This window comes from Acomys russatus, chromosome 16 (assembly GCF_903995435.1).
Source record: "Acomys russatus chromosome 16, mAcoRus1.1, whole genome shotgun sequence".
In the NCBI taxonomy this organism is placed as follows: Eukaryota; Metazoa; Chordata; class Mammalia; order Rodentia; family Muridae; genus Acomys; species Acomys russatus.
The window spans coordinates 33,349,619-33,369,539 of NC_067152.1; the positions used below are offsets into that span (position 1 = coordinate 33,349,619).

The 19,921-nt window shown below is 45.7% G+C and overlaps 1 protein-coding gene across 1 annotated transcript in view; it reads right to left on the reverse strand.

Moving 5' to 3' along the window:
• The window catches only part of Pitpnc1 (phosphatidylinositol transfer protein cytoplasmic 1), a 267,470-nt gene that overhangs the window by 70,272 nt on the left and 177,277 nt on the right, over positions 1-19,921 (reverse strand). The window lies entirely within an intron of this gene.

The following is a 19,921-nucleotide window of genomic DNA, read 5'->3' on the forward strand; positions in this document are numbered from 1 at the left end:
CTCCTCACTACTGTGGAGTCTGTTCATGTCCGCACCCTTGTGACTTCAGCATCCACCGGCTCATCCACTATTGACACAGGCCAGCCTTTCCTGTACCCTCCTTTGACCTTCGCTTTCTTTCCCATCATCTGACCTTATCCACCCGCTTCCACTATCTTCTGTGCTCTTCAGTCTACGGCTACAATCCCCTGCTGAAGCCCAGACGCTGTGTGCTTTCCTTCCAAGTCCAACTTCAAGGTCTTTCACTCCCAGGACACCTTTCCCGTCACCTCACTGAACCCTCCAGTCCCCAAGGGACTCGGGCTGGACTCCAGGCTCGTTCTGACCTTGGCTTACTCAAGTTTTTCTGCACCCTGCAAACATCTCCTGGACTCGCTTGACCATTTCCTGTGCTCCTACACACAGGATGCGGAGCATAGCTGGGAGAGTTGACAGTCACGCAGGCTGGTAGCACCACCAGCCACAGCCTCCCAAGTCACCAGGCTGCAGAGACTTTCTCAGTGCTGTTTCCTGTTCTCCTTCACCAACTTCTCACCAGTGGTGACCTTTGCCCTTCACCATCCTTCTCAGGCCCTCCTTCCTGTCTCCTTTCCCACTAGACGACCTCTCCCCACATGCCTGAATCTAGAGGCCACTACGCACAAGCTAAATGATTTTCTGTCCCCCTTTCATCCCCTGTATCTCTCCTGCCCTCTGACCTTTTCTTCTACCTGAAAATAGAGCTGTCTTAGGTATTCTATCATGAAGAACACTCACTCGCTCACTCTCCAGAGATGGCTCCCCTAAACTCTGGCCTGTGAAGTCCTTCCTCTTCAGTAGCTCACTGCCAAGGGCTAACATCAGGGGTTGGGAACGTGGCTCACTCCTTGCCCAGTGTGCATGAAGCCTTGATTCCTAGCATTGTGAGGGTGGTGCACTGGAGGGGAGGAGGTGGGAGGGTCAGGTGTTCACAAAGTCATCCTAGCAACACGAGGGGTTTGAGGAGGCCAGCCTGGGATCACATCTGTCTCTTGGGTCCTGGTTTATTTATTTATGTATTTAGTCAGGGTTTCATGTAGCCTAGGCTAGCCTCAAACTCTCTATGTAGCCGAGGATGACTCTGAACTTCTGATTCTCTGCTTCCAACCCCCCCTCCCCCGCCAAGTGCACAAGTACAGGGCTTAGAGATGTGTGCATCACCACACACAGCTGTTTATGTGGTTGTACACAGTGTTCCGCAAAAGCACTACTCTATCCACTAAGCCAAATCCCTACACCACCCTGCCCCACTTGCTTTACTTTTTCTTACGCTTTTCTTGTTTGTTTAATTTCAAGTGTGTGTGTGTGTATGTGTGTGTACACCTCAATACGCATGAGAACCTATTCAGGAATAGGTTCTTTCCTTCCATTGTTTAGGTTATTGGGGATCGGACTTAGGTCATCAGGCTTGGTAGCAAGTACACTGCTGAGCAACCTCACCAGCTCCTACTTTAGTTTAAAATGAAACGAACGTCACACCGTCCCTCCTTGACTTCTTCTTGCTATAATAAAAAGCCCTACAGCAAACAATGGCTGTACCTACACTTATATTGCAATTTAATTCCATGGCGTTCCGAGGATGAAAACTTGAGCCTCTATGGTATTTGGAGGTGAGACTTTGGGATTATGGATAAAAGAGGCCTCAAAGGTAGATCCAATTCAGCTTTATAAATGAAGAAACCGGGCTGGAGAAATGGCTCAGAGGTTAAGAGCGCTGTTTGTTCTTCTAGAGGTCCAGAGTTCAAGTCCCAGCAACCACATGGTGGCTCACAACCAGCTATAGTGAGATCTAGTGTCCCTCTTATGGCATGTGGGCAGAGTATTGTATAAATAATAAATCTTTAAAAAAATAAATGAAGAAACCTAAGTTCAGATAGATGGTTCTGCCTCACCAGGAGAACCCTATGCCACCTTCAGCTGCCGCAGCGAGTCTCAGCAGGCACCATGACCTCACAGTATGATACAACACACCCAGGAACTTCCTAGCCTTCAGAGCTGTGAACTGGAAAGACCTTTATTCTTTATAAATTACTCAACCTGTGGCCTTCAGTTACACCAACAGAAAACGGAATGAGATACACCATCAAGGTTCCTTTCTATGTGAGAAATCTTTCTGTCTAAGAAGCCGTTAAAAGCTTTTAAAAAAAGGTTTGGTTTTTTTGTTTTTGTTTTTGTTTTTTTTTTTGATGTTATGTATCTAACTACAGTTTTATCTTCGTGTGTCTTTTTAGCATTTAGAGAGAGATTAGATGGTGGACAGGCTGTTTGGGGTCAAATCCAAAAAAACACCTCTATGGTTGACCTTGGGCAGGACAGATCTGATCTCACTTTTCCAGTTTACTCTAATCTAAAGTGCTTATCGCCCGGGATTACCAGAGCACTAAGGAATTTAACACAGCACGGCACCTGGATCTTAGTGCGCCATAAGTGCTAGCCATTATCACTGCCCAAAGTAAACTGTAATCTAAGCAACTGTGCCTCTTCAGTCCTAGAAAATGCTTATTAGCTCTCTTCTGGTTTCAAATATTAATAGTCTCTGAGCATTTTGTTTGGTTTTGTTCTGCTTTTGAGACACGGTCTCTTGTAGCCCAAGCTGGGTTGGAGTTTGTTATGTAGCCCAGGCTGGCACCTTGGACTTCTGAGGTTCCTGCAGCACACGCTCTACAATGGAGCTGTATTCCCAGCCCTCTTTGGGCATTTTTATTGGTCATCGCTGTGTGTTTGGGACAGAGAAAAGGCCTCAGAACACAAATGTGCTTCTTACCCAGATGAAAAGCCTGGGGGCGGGGCGGGCATCTGCCTCAGTTTCCTTTCAGCTGGATCCTTCCTTCCTTTCTCAGGCAAGCCACTTGGAAATTTCTCTTTGGTTCAATGCAAGCTGGCTTCTGCTTTACTATCTCAACTCACTGTCACAAAGGTCCTCCATGACCTTACTGCCCCGTCCCTCGGGACCCTCTCAACACCGTACCCAATGAACTCTGAGGCCATTAGCATCGCTGACAGTGTCTTTGTCCATAGCTCTGTCTTCAGGGCCTGTAAGTCCCCCTCTACCTCTCAGAGCGCCTTTCCCATTCATCTTCTTCATTCCTTCGGCTTCAAAACTAGCTCTCTGACTCCTCAGAGATCTCTGCCTCCATCTCTCTCAGCTGTGGATGTATGGATCCAATTTCCTAGAGGTTATTTTCCTTCGGTGTGCTAGCACTTCAGTCTGAACTCATAACCTCTCCGGCCTTAATGTGTGTAGGCTGCTATAGCAAAATCCCTGGAATGGAGTGCCTGATACATAGCAAGGGTTCATTTCTCACAGTTCTAGGGGCTGGGAAGCCCAAGGTTTGCGCACTGATTTGGGCTCCATGACACTTTCTTGCTGGGGTCTCATTTGGTGGAAGGGGGAAGGGGTTTTCGGAGCTTTTTAAAAAAACAAGTGCACAAATCCTTCTCAGTCCCTCCCTCTCTGCCTCCTTTCTCCCCGAGAATGCTGGGATTAAAGGCCTGCACCACTGCACCAGGCTGCCTTTTCTTTTCTTTTTTGGATAGTGTTTTAAAAAATATATTTTATTAAATTATTCATATTACATCTCAATTGTTAGGCTGCCTTTTCTATTCTTGAGACATGTCTCACTATGTAGCCCTGGCTGGCCTGATTTTTTTTTTTTTTTTTTTTTTGGTTTTTCGAAACAGGGTTTCTCTGTTGTACCCTTGGCTGTCCTGGACTTGCTTTGTAGACCAGGCTGGCTTTGAATTCACAAAGATCCGCCTGCCTCTGCCTCTTGAGTGCTGGGGTTACAGGCATGTGTCACCGTGCCAGGCTTGGCCTGGAACTTTCATGTAGATCAAGTTGGCCTTGAATTTATAGAGATCTGCCTGGGTCAGCCTGCTGTGGGTCACTATATGGGTGCTGGTTCTGGGAAGTGAACATGGGTTCTGCTTTGCTTTGTTTGCTTGCTTGTTTTGTTTGGTTTGGGTTGGTTTTTCAAGACAGGGTTTCTCTGTGTAACAGCTCTAGCTGTCCTGGAACTCGCTCTGTAGATCAGAATGGCCTCGAACTAACAGAGACAGGTCCTGCTTTGCAAGAGCAGCAAACGCCTTTAATTGCTGGGCTGTCTCTCCAGCCCAGACTCAAACCATTCAGTATCATTCAAAAGATGACCCATGAGAAAAAGGAGCATTAAAGGAGACTTACTGGAGCTCCAGTGAATGGAGCACACACAGGGAACAGTCTTCAAACCTTGCCAGTACAGAGCAAAGGGAGTAATGGGTCTAAAAAGCATGAGTGAGTCAAGATCTGCAGACAGCGTTCTGAGTGCATCCCCGAAGGCAGGTGTGGGGTGCACTGTGACATGGTGGGATCCTCCAAGCACCTTAGCTCCCACTATAGCAGTAAAAGTCTCTGAATATTTCACCTAATAAAACCACTTCTTGACTTTGCCCAGTCACTGATTACAGGTAAAGGCCCTGGCCTGGTACAACAGAGAAGGGAATGAAAGAGGCCCCAGGGCTCTGAGGAGGAAGAAGAGGATGAAGAGGAGGAGGAAGAAGAGGAGGAGGAGTAAACCCTTTTTATCCTAGAGACTCCTATTTGCACAAGTGCTTTTACTTGTTATAGATGCTGCCCTTCAACACTCCATGGTACAAACTTACAAAAGCAAGAAACTAAAGCTACAAATTCTATGGCAGTTATAGAACACATTTCATAACACACACACACACACACACACACACACACACGCACACATTAATTTAAAAATCTGCACACTGAAGGAATCGTTGCTAGTTTTTGCCCTTAATAGACAATTGAATTATTTCTTTTCCCAATAGTAGCAACAGAGCCGGGAGAAAGGAAGCAGCCTACAGTTACAGGCTAGTACATCAGCCAAAGCCGCGTGTCTGTCAGTCTGGTGCCCCACGTTTCCCTTTCTTATTTTAATTTTTTGAGACGTGGTCTTGCTATATGGCTAAGGCTACCCTTGAACTTCTGACTCTCTTGCCTTCTATAGAGGTTACAGATATGTGATATGTGATGGCTGATTTATGATTCCCTTAAATTAAAAAACCAACGACTGACTTATTATTGTTGTTGTTTCTGTGCAGGTGTGCACATGTTTGCACATGCCACAGTGTGACTGTGAGGTCAGAGGACTACTTTTTGGAGTCCATTTTTTCTTGTCTCTGGGGGGGGGGGTCAACCTCAGGTCATAAGGTTTGTGGTCCTTGCAAGTGCCTTTGCCTGGGGAGCCATCTTGCCTGCCCAGTTCCTTTCTATAAAGGGCGATTTGCTTTGCTAGCGATTGAGCCCAGTGCTAAGCATTTGCTAAGCACATGTTCTGCCTCTGAGCAACGCCCCCAGCCACAGCGAGATTGTTTTCTGTTATAGAAAGCCCCAACAAAGGCACGCCATGTGTGCAACTGGTATCTCATCTATTCCAAGAGACCCAGATGGTTCTGAGTAAATTTAGCTGGGTGCCGAAAACAAGGTTCCCCTATAGATCAAAATAATGTTACTAGGAAAGAAAAAATACGTATTTTTGCAACCCTTCACTCCTGAGGAAGGCGCTTTGTATATCTCATATTTCATTTCATCAATTTACTTGAGTTCTGACTTGCAACAATGGGAAGTCGACTTAGCAACAAATTCATGACAGATCTTTGAACTTCAGTATGAATGGTAACAAAACCCTTCAGTGTCAAGTGCCATTTACTTGGTTTTGTACATGAGTGTCTATTCTATGATGGTGTTTACTAATTTATTTACTCCCCCCCCCCATAAGAGAATGTATTCCCTTGTACCCCAGGCTGGCCCCAAACTCCTGACCTCCCGCTTCGGCATCCAGAGTGCTGGGATGGCAGTCATGTGGCGTCATGTCCAGCTCATCAGAGCATTTGACTGATGCTTTTCAACCCACATTTATTAATAGCTTGGCCAGCATAATTAGGATCATTAAAATAACTCCCCAGAATGGTCTGCATATTCTACAGGCATTTTTTGACCCCTCTAGTTAAAGAGCTGGAGAGGGGATGGAACCATTTTTAGAGGCGACTCCATGAACTTTATATTTAGTCAGCTAAAGTACAAAACGATTGAAAGCTGAGGGAGTAGATCGGGATGGTGAGGTGGCTCAGTGGGCAAAAGAGCTTGACGTGCAAGCATGAGGACTAGAGTTCAAATCCCTGGAAACCACAGGGAAAAGCCTAGGGCCTAGGTGGCCTGGTATATGTAGAAGTAAAAAAACAAAAACAAAAACAAAAAACTGGTCCTAGATAATGAGGGGAGACATCTAAAGTTGTCTGTCCCTGCACTCACACACAGCGACACCCATACATAAACAAACAAACGCAATAGTAGAATAAATAAACAAATGGATCTTCAATGAGTATTAGCAGGGAAAAGGTGATTTAAATTTGGTGCAACATTGGCCAGCGAGGTGGCTCAGTGGGTAAACACACTTGCTGCCAAGGCTGAAGATCTGAGTTCAATCCCCGGGACCCACAGAGTGGAAAGAAAGAACTGACTCTTGCAGTTGTCATCTGTTCTCCATAAGCACATCGTGGAATATGCATTTGCTTGTGAACACATGTGCGCGTGCGCGCACACACACACACACACATACACACACACACACACACACACACACACACACACACACACACACACACACACTGTCCGGAAAATTTAAAAATATATGATTGAATAACTTAGTACTGCCAGACAGCATTGTTCTTAGTCTCAGAAGAGCTAGTACCAGGTTCACTAAGCTACAGCTGACACCCTGCCTGTCTGAAACACAGAGCATGTGTGCAAGGCCAGGAGCAGATGGAAGCATCAAACAGGAAAAATTGCTTAGAAACCGGGGCCCTTGGAAATTATTAACTTCTTCCATCATTACCTCGCCCCGCCCACATTTTTCTTTTAAAGAGGCTAAAATACCAGCCTAGACTTGTCCTCGAAGGTGTGTTTATCACAGAGATGGCATCTAGGGATTTCCAAGAGGAATCCACTTTAAGGAGAGGTTGGTTCTGGACCTCCCTGTGGAAGGTGACACAGCTATTCCCTTTCCGGAGCTCTGGCAAGTCATTTGCATTCCTAGGAGGCCTGTGGCTGTCCAGGGAAAAAGGAAATAAACACTCTCCCAGGCTGAATATTCGATGATCTTTCTTCAGCAGATGCTGCTCCTGCCTGCATTCACATTTTCCTCTGCACACAATTGTTGCTGAAATGAATCATTATGGTTTGAACGTGAAGTGTCTCTCACAGGCTTATGTACTAGGTCTCCAGCTGTGGTGCAATTTTGGGAGGCTCTAGAAACTTCAGGAAACTAGGGCCTCACTGGAGGAAGGTTGCTGGGACCCAGCCCCTTCCTTAGTCTCTGCTTCCTAATCACTATGGAAGACACAGCTTCCTTCTCCAAACACTCCCAATGCCAGTGACACCTAAGAGCATAGACCAAGTGACCATGGACTGAGAGCCCCTGAAACCGTAAGCAAAATAAATTCCCTCCTCTAAGTTTTTTTCTGTCAGGTATTTGGTCATTAGAGACAAAATAAAACTAGCTAATTCACAGGCTGGTGAGATGCCTTCACAGTAAAACTCCTTGCCACACAACCCTGACAATATGGAATACACTTAAAAAAAAAAGAAAAAAAAAAAAAAAAAAAGACAGATGTAGAGGCAGGCGGATCACCCACAGCAGTTCACAGGTGCAAATAACAACAAAGACCCAGTTTCAACACTGTTGGTGTTAATTACCACGCAGGAGTGTGTAAATATACACCAAGAAAGTATGTAGAAAAAGGACTTTAAAAAGTAACTAATTCACGCCTTCTTGAAGGCCACTCAACGTGCTCTGCAGAAGCCGGGGGACGGACGGGGATGAACTCATGTGTGGCACCCAAGACAGTACCACTGAGAAGAAAGGTGATGCTGCCACAGAGATGCATTTTATTTCAGGGTGGCTAAAACATGAAAAACAATGACATCAGAATGGATGAAACGTGGAAGCGTGGAGGACTGCAAGCATATTACAGACCCACTATGTGCACTAAGAGCTGAGCACACTGCATGCTATAAGTACTCCAAGGAGTCTGAACCATCAAGCCAAGTGACAAGAGCACAAGGAAGGGAAATAACAGGTGTAAGCCAGCTGAAAAGTGGCTGATCTGGTCCAATTCCAGAGCCTGCACCCTTCATCCCTTCACTATCCCGTCTCTATACTGTTGAGCACTGGCTTGAATAACATGACAGACGGTTCATGGAGGGAGCTGTGCCAAGCAGAGTCCTTCCCAGGTGAACGGGACCCAGGGAAGAATTGCATAAAGAACCAGAATGCCCATCTTCCTGGCAGGAAGTCACCTGGTCTGGTACTTGGGCCAGTGATACCACACACACCCTCCTTCAGCTTGGTGAAGTGAACTCAAGGGAAGGTTCTCTGAGGACGCCCCAGCACGGTGAGAGGGGAGTGGGGACTGCAGGTTTCAGAAATGGGGCAACTTAGCAGCCCCACTCCAGCCCCACAGCCCTTATGAATGTCATCATTCTTAGAGCAGCAAGAGTCTGACTCTCAAGCCGTTCCCATGGCTGAAGTCAGAGAGAAGAAAAGAACCGCCACTGACTGGCCATGAGTCATCTCACCGAATCCTCTCGTGAGTCCTCTGACCCAAGCCTTGTTTCCTCATTTGTCATCTGGGGTGTTCTGGCTGAGGGGCTCTCACGAACTCTGGGCTGCAGAGCACTGCTCTGCCCTGTTTGGCCCAAGGCTAGTCAGTGATTTCGCTGAACTTAGTGTATCACTCTGCTGAATGGGTCTGGCCAGCTGCTAGCTCTTGGCAGACTCCTAACGTGTCCTCATCCAAAATGCTCCAAGACCCAAAGGTTGCTGGCTACCATCTGTCATCAGCAAGCCATCCACAGAAGTACCAAAAACAGCTCCATCAACATAAACACAAAAATCTAGGTAAATAAACAAGAAAGGCATGCTTTGTTTTTTTAAAAAGCAAAGTACAGTGGTTTCCCACAGCAATTAGGTTTCTTGTGAGGGAAAAAAAAAAAATAGACAAATATTTGGAAAACAATTGCAAATCTAGTGGATGAGACTGAGAATGGGTTTTAGAAAGTGTGTGTGTGTGTGTGTGTGTGTGTGTGTGTGTGTGTGTTTTGTTGTGTCTCATGAAACAAGTCTTAGCGGGTATCTTTTTTAAAATTCAAAAGATAAGTCTGTCACAACTATAATCCTGCTACTTGGGAGGCAGAAGGAAGAGAGTCATGAATTCAAATCTATCTAGCCTGGGCTATGCAGTGAGTTTGAGGTCAGCCTGGGCTATGTAAGGAAACCCTGACACACAAGAACAAGCTGAAATCCCTTCTGCTCCTACTCCAGGCTGACAACCATGGTAAATGTTCTGTCTGTGTACCTGAGAAATGAAATTGGTTATGTAACATGAAATGAGCAAAACATTCCCAAAGTTATTTCTGGTTTCTTATTACATTTAGGTATCCTGTGTGTGTGTGTGTGTGTGTGTGTGTGCGTGTGTGTATGATGCATATAACACGGTGTACGTGTGGAGGTCAGAGGATAACTTGCGGGGGTCAGGTCTTCCCTTTCACCATGCAAGTCCCAAAGACCAAACCTCATTTATTATGTAATAGCCAACACAACTCTGTCTACAGCACAAAGAGAAAGAAGAAAACCTCCCATTTTTGTTCTTTGATCAAAACTTGTCCTATTTTTGGACTTTTATTTTTTTTTCCCATTTGATTTTTATAATCAATTTAGGACAAGCGCTACCTATCCCACGAGGACAACCTACCACATGCCGGTGACTACGCTTCAAAAGCTGGGTGTGGGGGTGTGTGCCTGTAACTCCAGCTCTTGGGACACTGAAGTAGGAAGATTGCTACGAACGAGCCCGAGGCCAGCTGGGCTACAAAGTGAAACCCTGTTCCAAAAAATCCAACAGCTCTGTCCAGCTGTTCTGTAGAGCCATCCCTTCAGTAGTATCTGTCTGCTTATGTCACTGTGACAGCTGGAAAAATACACGCCGTGGAAAGACTCATCCACAAATGACGGCGTAGCCCTTTCAGCGGGTCACAATGGAAGGTTTATTATGTCGTATGCTCGTTCCCTTATTGGGTGGGGTGAACTCTGGTCCTCACGGGATTGGTTAGATGATGGAAGGGGCAAGTGTAGTCTCTTGAATGATGCTTCAGTGCCAGGACAGTTTGTTCCCCAGCATTCTGCTCACTCAGTGGTCTCAGCACCCACTGACGGTTCGTCACCGCTGTGGTAGTTGCAACATGGTCACCCAGACCATGACACTTCATACTTGGTAATTTCCTTTCTAGTTCCAACCCCTAGTTTCTCAATAGTGAGTCACCACTCTCTCTTTGATTATGTGGCTTTGGGCCAGTCTGGTTACTTGTCTTGGTAAAAATGGCAGCAGCCAGCAAAGGAGGGTCTTTTCAGGTTTATCATAACATGGTAGAAACAGGCTGAATAGAAAGCATATACTACTTTCAGCTGTCTTAGTAATGGTGAGGTGTGACTACACCTCAGACTCAGAAGACCCACCTTCACCTTGGGCATACCTTTGTTTGGCTAGTGTTTGTTTGATTGTTAACTTGTTTGAAACTGGGTTTCATTCCATACTCTGGGTTGGCCTAGAACTCACTATATAACCACTATATGGCTTTAAACTCAAGGCAATTCTCCTGCCTCAGGCTCTTACCTGCTGGGTCAACAGGTATGAGTGACCATTCTTGGCTTGTTGTTGTTATTTTAAATATCTGGCTTTCACAAGGCTGGAGAGATGGCTCAGGAGTTAGGAGTACTGGCTGCTCTTATAGAGGACCTGGGTTCAATTCCCAGCAACCACTTGGTGGTTTACTAACACCAAGAATTCCAGCTCCAGGGGAATCTGATGACCTCTTCTGGTCTCCATGGGTATTGCATGCATGTGGTATACAAACAGATGCAGGCATAACACTCATACACATTTTTTTTAAAAAAGGAAGAAAAATATCTAACAAACAAACAAACACCCAGTTTTCAGATCACAAATTGTACTACAAATAGGAGAGGACACATGTTGGAATCAACTAAGACCCGTGTTTCTTTTTGTCTGTCTGGTTTTTTTTGGTTTTGATTTTGATTTTCTTGTTTTTTGTTTTTCGAGACAGGGTTTCTCTGTGTAGCTTTGGCTGTCCTGGACCCGCTTTGTAGACAAGGCTGACCTCATACTCACTGTGATCCATCTGCATGCTGGGATTAAAGGCGTGCACCACCATGTCCGGCTAGACCCATGTTTCTATTGTCCTTAAAATGATACTTTTGGTCAGAGATTAAGGAACATCATTGATTTTTTTTTTTCCACTTTACAGTACCAAGTGGATACAAATCCTCTCAAATGGAAAATGAAGGTGTTTTGTGCAGCCTTATGTATTTATTTTGCCATGTACTGACTCCTTAGAGAAAACTGCAGATTTTGTAGGTGGCTGGCTATAAAAACCTAAGGTTAAACTCTAAAGACTGAGGACATCAGATACCATGTCTAAAAATAAAGTCACCGCCTATTCACCTCCCTATAATCCTTAATTAGAAGCCATCAAAGGAGAAGACCATCCTTAGAGACTAGTAATCTGGGCACTGCAGTTGACACTGGCACTCCTGCTTCACAAATTAATTTCAGTGCATTTTGCAATGTGGCAATAAATTACTGTGTGTTGCCCTCTGGATGTTGCAAATATCAATAATGAAATAAACTCTGTGCTCACCAGTGTGAGATTCAACCCTTGATAAACCCCAGCTCTCCTGAAACAACAGATTCTGTCTTCCAGCCTGTAACTTGCAACCTTGCTACTTGGGCTCAGGATGAGAGCTCCTGTGTCCTCATCTATTAGGCGAGGCCAGCTGAGTCCAGTCAAAGCGTCAAACTGTTTATGTAGTTCTTCTAAAAGTGGCCCCAGCCATGAAGTTTGATTTCTCTGGCAAGATTTGTAGTTAACTAAATGAGATGGTGTAGTTTCCTAAAACCAGATGGTGTAATTTCTTTTCTTTCTTTTGTTTTTTTTCCTATTCTCTGCATTTATATTTTTAGTTGTAATACTTTTTTTTGTTCTTTTTAAAAAAATTATTCTATTTTTTAAAAATTATTTTATTTTTGTACATATACATTTATATTATTACACATATATACAATAGATTACCTATGGCAAGAAGAATCGTGACACAATCAGGAATTATATAAATGTTACATTCTTAGTGTTTTGGCTATTTGTATTTGATAGCCTTGAAGAAGACATCTTTCCTATCTTGGTGCATCTAAATTACTGCAGGTGAAAACTGAGAATGACTCAGTGATTAAAAATGAGTCTTGGGACGGGTGTGGTGGCGCACGCCTTTAATCCCAGCACTCTGGGAGGCAGAGGCTGGTGGATCGCTGTGAGTTCAAGGCCAGCCTGGTCTACAAAGTGAGTCTAGGACAGCCAAGGCTACACAGAGAGAGCCTGTCTTGAAAAACAAAACCAAAACAAACAAAACAAAACAAAACAAACAAACAAACAAAGAAAAGAAAAGAAAAAAGAAAATGAGTCTTCAGGGGCTGAAGGGATGTGGTGCCTTCCTGTAAGCTCATCTTCAGGAATCCCTCCACACTGGCCAGCATTATTAACTTCATAATCCTTGATAAAGAAACCGCATCTCTGATTGGCCAGAGGAACTGCCTATGGTCAGAGATGGGATGTGGGCAGTGGACCGATCTGCCTGTCTCTTAAGGAACAACTCTGCTTTCTTTCATTAAAACATAAACAGGCTAAAAATTCTATAGTGCAAATACTTCTTCAGGGACGGCTCTGTGAAGAGGGCTTAATTTCCTGGAACTGGAAAAGAACGAGACGTCCTTTCCTTCTTACTAGAGGACTTCCCTCCAGCAGGAATTATGTCCTTGTTGACACATATGGCTAACGAAATATAGACAGGCTGATGGCTACAGAGAAGACACTTCTGGGGCTGGAGAGATGGCTCAGCAGGTAAGAGTACTGGCTGCTCTTCCAGAGGTCCTGAGTTCAATTCCCTGTACCCACATGGCAGCTCACAACTGTCTATAACTCCAGTTCCAGGGGAATCTGGCCCCTTCAGACACACGTGCAGGCAAAACACCAATGCACATGAAATAAATAAAGATATCCCCGCCCCCATTTTTGAGTGTGAAAATGTATCTGTATTAGTGCGTGTGCGTGCACGCATGTGTGTGGGCTAATGTTGGGGTCATCTTGGCGTAATTGGCATACCCTTTCACCTTAGTGTTTCAGGCAGGGTCTCTTAATCAAACCCAGAGCTCTCTGATGTGGCTAGTCTCGTTAGCCAGCTTGCTTGCCCTGTGGACCCATCTCTACCTTCTGAGGTGGAGATTACAGGTGGGCTGTCAAACATACCTGGCGTTTAGGTGTGTCTCTGGGGAATCCAAAGTCCTCGGGCTTGCAAGCCTGTACCATCTCCCCAGACCCCAAAGACCCTTTGGAGACTCTCCTGTTTTCATGAATATGAGAACTGAAGCCATTTGGACAGCCCCATTTACTTGAGAATATTTATACACTAAAATCTGTTGGTGCTGAGATATTTTTGCCCCTTAGAACCACCTGGGGTGTGTGTGTCAAAAGTCCTAACACCTACATTCCACCTGCAACCAGCGAAATCAGGGTCCCTTGGACAGGGACAGCAGCAAAGGATTGCTGAGTTTTCTAGACTGTCATGGTGGGTGATGGTGGCATATCCTATGTATGTCCCACCAAGAGAACAGGTGAGGCCCAGCCATGGCGCATGTCCGTTTGGAGAAGTCAGCTTTCTGGAGTGCTCCATGATTCTGTGTGATTGCTAGTGTTGGAGCAATGTGCACCTGTCACCAAATAAGCAAACGTTCCAGAGGAATTGGGCCCTCAGGAGGTCACATCTCAGGAGACGGCTCAGTAGCTAAAGACACTTGCCGCTGAGCCTGATGTTTGATTCCCGGGATCCACATGGGCAGTTCCTACAAGTTGTCTTCTGACTCTACACATGCAACATGGCACACGCAAACTCTTATGCATGTGTGAAGCATGCGTGCACACACACACACACACACACACAATAAATGTAATAACACTAAAGAACAACAGACAACACAGGTGAGCAGGGTTTGATGATGATGCCTGTAATCCTAGCAGCTGGGAAGCTAAGGGAAAAGGATGGTCCAAGAGCGAGGCCAGTCTGAGTTCAAGGCTAGCCTGGATCACACAAACAAGCTAGCCGGTTCGCTAGCTCCAAGGTTAGGCACGGCCACCGCTGAGAACCGCTACTTTGCAGGGTGCCTGCTTTGTTTGGAAAAGGCAGCAGAGGCCGGACTGCCCCCACTGACCTCCTGGCACAGCGTCACCCGGCAGCAGGTGTCGCAGGAGTGGTCTCCCCTTCAGCTGAACCAGGCAGTGCTAAGCACCGACTTCTCCAACCCAGATTTATGGCCTTGGACAAACAACAGAACCTTGCCTTGGCATGGCCCCATCCTCCCCAGCGCTAATTAAGGACTAAATAATTCCCATCAGTTTGTGCGTGAAATAGACGGGCCTCAATTTAAGACAATTTCCCCATTGTGTCCTGGCTGGGAACCACAGTTTGCAGGTTTATAAAACCATATATTTTTTGTTGTTGTTTTTGTTTTTTTGAGACCAGATTTCTCTGTGTGTAGCTTTCCTGTCCTGGGCTCGCTTTGTAGACCAGGCTGGCCTTGAACTCACAGAGATCCACCTGCCTCTGCCTCTGGAGTACTGGGATTAAAGGTGTGTGCCACCACTGCCCAGCTTACAAAAACATACATGTATTAGTTTACTTATTTATTTATTTTTGTATTTTATATTTGTATTTTTATATTTTTTTGGTTTTTTGAGACAGGGTTTCTCTGTGTAGCCTTGGCTGTCGTGGGTTCAATTTGTAGACCAGGCTGGCCTCGAACTTACAGTGATCCGCCTGCCTCTGCTTCCCGAGTGCTGGGATTAAAGGCAGCTACTAGTGTACTCTTTAATGAGAAGATACTTCTGTCTAGTCATCCTGACAGTGTGTTTTTACTAGGTTTTGAATCACATTTACAACTGAGATGATAACTGACAAGAAGATATAGGCAGAAGTGAACTGAGTTTATGAAACACCCACAATGCACTGCTTTCTACACTCTGTCTCCTCTCCGTGTTCCACTGTCTACCCTGGGCAGAACAAGGAAGGGCCTGGACCAGCCATGGGCTTAGGGCCTTGGACTTGAAACCCTGGCTGCATAGAGACACCTTGTCATCATCTGTCCTTAGGTAAATACGCACTTGGGATTTGGAAGCACTCCGGAGCACGGGTGAAGTCCTAAGCCTCCCTTTTCTTCCTCCCGCGATCAACATTAAGCTGCTTACCTCTCTGCTCCAGTGGTCCCAGGAGTGAGGCATGGAACTGACAGCAGAGTCAGGCAGAGGCTAGGGTAGGAAGTCTAAAGACCACAGGGACCGGTCACTCTGTGGGACTCAAGAGAGCCTCTCTGCCATCTGGACATGGAGAGCTGAATTGGATTAACTCACATGGAATGAAGCCCAGAGAAAAGAGAACAAGGGGGGAAAAAAGTGTTGTTTGTTTTTTCAAGACAAGGTTTCTCCATGGAGCTCTGGCTGTCCTGGAATTTGCTCTGTAGACCAGGCTGGCCCACATTTTGCTTCAACGGTGCCAGGAAGAGCAGTTCTGACACATCATCATCATCATCATCATCATCACTGTTACTATTCTTTTGAGACAGGGATTCTCTGTGTAGCCTTGGCTGTCCTGGACTTGCTTTGTAGACCAGGCTGGCCTCGAACTCACAGCGATCTGCCTGCCTCTGCCTCCCGAGTGCTGGGATTAAAGGCTTGTGCCACCACCACGCCTGGCCCTGGCATCTGATTCTTACTATGCCTTTCTTGACTGCCCATAGCTATGCTCAACCGGTCAAACTCCTGTCAATCTCCAGTGAGCAGCAAGAACGTTGAAGTGGAGGCGGTGGTGCAGCCATTGACAGCTTGGGAGACTATGGCTCGGGTAAGTAAAGTGCTCGCGGTACACACATGAGGACGTGAGTTTAGATCCCCAGCACCCAGAAGAAGAGCTGGGCACACCACCTTTCACTTGCCCGTAATCTCAGCTAGAGAAACGGAGACAGGCTGATCCCTGAGCATGCCTGGCAGAATAAGTGAACTCCAGGTTCTCTCAAAAATAAAGTGGGAAGGGGCTGGAGAGATGGCTCAGAGGTTAAGAGCACTGACTGCTCTTACAAAGGTCCTGAGTTCAATTCCCAGCAACCACATGGTGGCTCACAGCCATCGATAATGTAACCTGATGCCCTCTTCTGACCTGTAGCTGTACATGTAGACCACTGTATAAATAATAAACAAATACAAAAATAAATAAATAAAAAACAAAGTGGGAAATGATTGAGAATTACACAGTGTCGACCTCCAGCTTCTACACACACACACACACACACACACACACACACACACACACACACACACAAGATCATCCTTGGGAAGGATGTATGCCATGCCTTATTAAAAATAGCATATTGTATGATTCAATTTGGGAGGAACTGATTAAAAAACAAATCACTAATAACCTGTAATGTGATCCCAAGGGATATGTGTAGTCATGTCTGAATCATGGGATGACTCTTGCTTTCTTTTCATTTTGGACCTTTATTTCATTGCACATTTAAAAAAAGAACATTGAACTGGGCATGGTGGCACATGCCTTTAATCCCAGCACTCGGAAGGCAGAGGCAGGTGGATTGCTGTGAGTTCGAGGCCAGCTTGGTCTACAAAGCGAGTCCAGGACAGTCAAGATAACATAGAGAAACCCTGTCTCAAAAAACAAAAACAAAAACAAAACAAAAGAACACTGATTTATTTATTATGTATACAGTGCTCTGCCTGCATGTACACCTGCAGGCCAGAAGATCTCACCATAGATGGTTGTGAGCCACCATGTGGTTGCTGGGAATTAAACTCAGGACTTCTGGAAGAGCAGCAGTGCTGTTTACCTCTGAGCCACCTCTCCAGGACCCTTCATTGCATATTTTAAGGTATATTAATTTTCCAATCAGAAAAGGCCATCGTTTGCCAAGATTAGCAGATTAGCATGCATCCTTTGTGACACTGTTTTAGACATCAGGGGTTTTGATAAAGCTGGCCAGCAAAGTGCACCCACTTTAGGCTGTGGACAGGGATGGGTCTTCTCCATTTGCTTTGAGTAACCACCTTGAGGTGAGGCTCACTATGAGCTCCTGAACCTAGTGGGAGGAGAGTACCCCAGCTAGTGATTTTATTCTCTCTAGAAAGCTCCAGAAATTCTGAAAACTCACAGAGATCCACCTGCCTCTGCCTTCCTGAGTGCTGGGATTATAGGCGTGCACCACCACACCCAGCAAGGTCAAGTTTTTTTGGGTCTCGGGACAACTGCTCACATCTGTGGCTGAGAAACATCTTACAGATTGACTGGGTACCAATAAAGAAAGCCGTTTGGGCTGGGGAGACGGCTTAGTGGCTAAAGCACTTACCATACCTCTTGAGGGTCAGAGTTTGGGTCTCCAGGACTCACATAAATACTGACTAGATGTGGCAGACTGTCTGTAACTGTAGTCCTTAGAAGACACAACACTCCCAGAACAAGGGGCTGGCCAGACTAGCCGTATCAGGCAGCTCTGGGTTTAACTGAGAGACGCTGCCTCGATGAATAAGGGGAAGACTGATCAAGGAAGATGATTGACATCAACCTCAGGCCTCCATACACACATAGTCACAAACATGCGTGTGTACTCTCACGCACTGGGGCACTCACTCATGAACAGACATACACACATGCAGGTACACCGTCCACATGTACCCCGGAACTGAAAGCCAAATGAAACCAAAGCAGTTGGCCATCACCTGAAGAGCTCCAGCGTTCCTGCTAATATTCAAGAAGCAGAAGTAACCAGGTACCAGCCAGCTCGTCCCTGCTCACCGTACTATAGAAAGCATTCCCCCAGCTACTCCTATAACCTGCAGCTACTCCTCACACACTGGGAGCTCTTCCTCCAGGTGCTCCCATACCCTGTGGCTACTCCTCATACACTGAGAGCTCTTCTATTGTGCTCACGATTTTGGCTATTAGAGATGTTGATCTTGGTTCGCTAGACAAACAGTCAATATCTGGAAGTTAAGAAATGAGTCTGGGCTTTTTTTTTTTTTCCCCCCCTTTGAGATATTCCTGGCTGGCCTCCAACTTGAGCTCCTCTTCCCTTGGCCCCTCCCTACCAAATGCTAAAATCACAGATATGTACTACCACACCCAGCATTCCTGCATTTTTAATATCCTCCCAATGACTCATATGGTGATATATAAACAGAAGGTGTTTAATATTCCCTTGCTGGATAATGAATGAATGAATGAATGAATGAATGAATGAGTGAGTGAATGTCTTATTTCAGTGAACTTGAATAAAACACAGTTTTGAGTGTCACCTCCTGGGAACCACTGAAACTCCATCCAGGCAAAGTCTCTCTTAAATTAGATACCGTGTATTCTCAGTACTAAGGAGAGTGATATGAACAAGGTAGCTTGGGAAGAGTCAGGACACCAGATCACACAGGAAGCGCCCTGCAGCTCCGGTCTCCGCTAGCCGTTCCTCACTGTCCACGTGGACGAATTGCAAGGCAGCATAGTGCCTGCCCCACAAACACAGCCATACGGTCTAAGAAATTTGGTCCTGCTTAGGGGCAGGAAGTTTTTAAGATGTTTCTAGGTGTCAACACACACACACACACACACACACACACACACACACACACACACAGAGTTATAGAGTAGCGCTGGCCAAGTGTCCTTTTTACAGGACTCTTTCCTAGATCTTCTCAGTGCCAGTTTTCAAGTGGATGGTGTTTATGAGTCTCAGGACCTGGCTGGTGGCACTCTGGGGCCTCTGCCACCTCTGCTTCCTGTCTTGCATTCATTCTCCTGGCTCAGTCAGAGTCAGCACGCCACGCAGCCCTCTGTTACCCATAAGCACAAACCAAGAGATGGAAATTGGAAATCCCCTGGGAATCCCTGGAGATTCTAGATTCCCTTTTCAGGCTCTGATGGAACCCACAGCCCCATCACTGGTGAGCCCCTATGTTCCACCAGAACATTCCTTCCCAAGAGAGAGGAACTGAAAAACTGCATGGCTTTTTTGGGAAGGATCTATGGTAAGAGCCAGGGCAGAGGATGGATTTTGGGTTTTCAAAAGTGTGTGTGTGTGTGTGTGTGTGTGTGTGTCTGTGTGTTTGTGCGCGCGTATAGGTAGGAATATGTCTGTGTGTGTCTTCTGTATGCGTGTGTGTGTGTATGCACATGTGTGCAGGTGTCTGTGGAAGTCAGAAGAGAGCAACAGATGCCCTGGAGTTGGAGTTATAGGCAGCTGTGAGATGCCTGATACAGGTGTTGGGAATTGAACTTAGGTCCTCTGCAAGAGCAATATGTGTTCTTAACTTTTTTTTTTAGGTTTTTCAAGACAGGTTTTTTTCTGTGTAGCCTTGCCTGTCCTGGACTCACTTTGTAGACCAGGCTTGCTTTGAACTCACAGAGATCCACCTGCCTCTGCCTCCCTGAGTGCTGGGATTACACGTGTGCATCTGTGCATTATGTGTTCCTAACCACTGAGCCATGTCTGTAGGACCCAGAGGATGGATTTTAAGCATCACTAATAAAGTATTTGGCCAAAGTTTACAGAAGTCAGTATGGCTCCTACAGGAGTCACCTTGATTTCTAAGCTACAAATGTATATAAATATAAATATGGCCTAGATAGCATAGTGTAAACACATACCTGGTTAGGTTCATTTTGAAAAGTGCTTTTTTTTT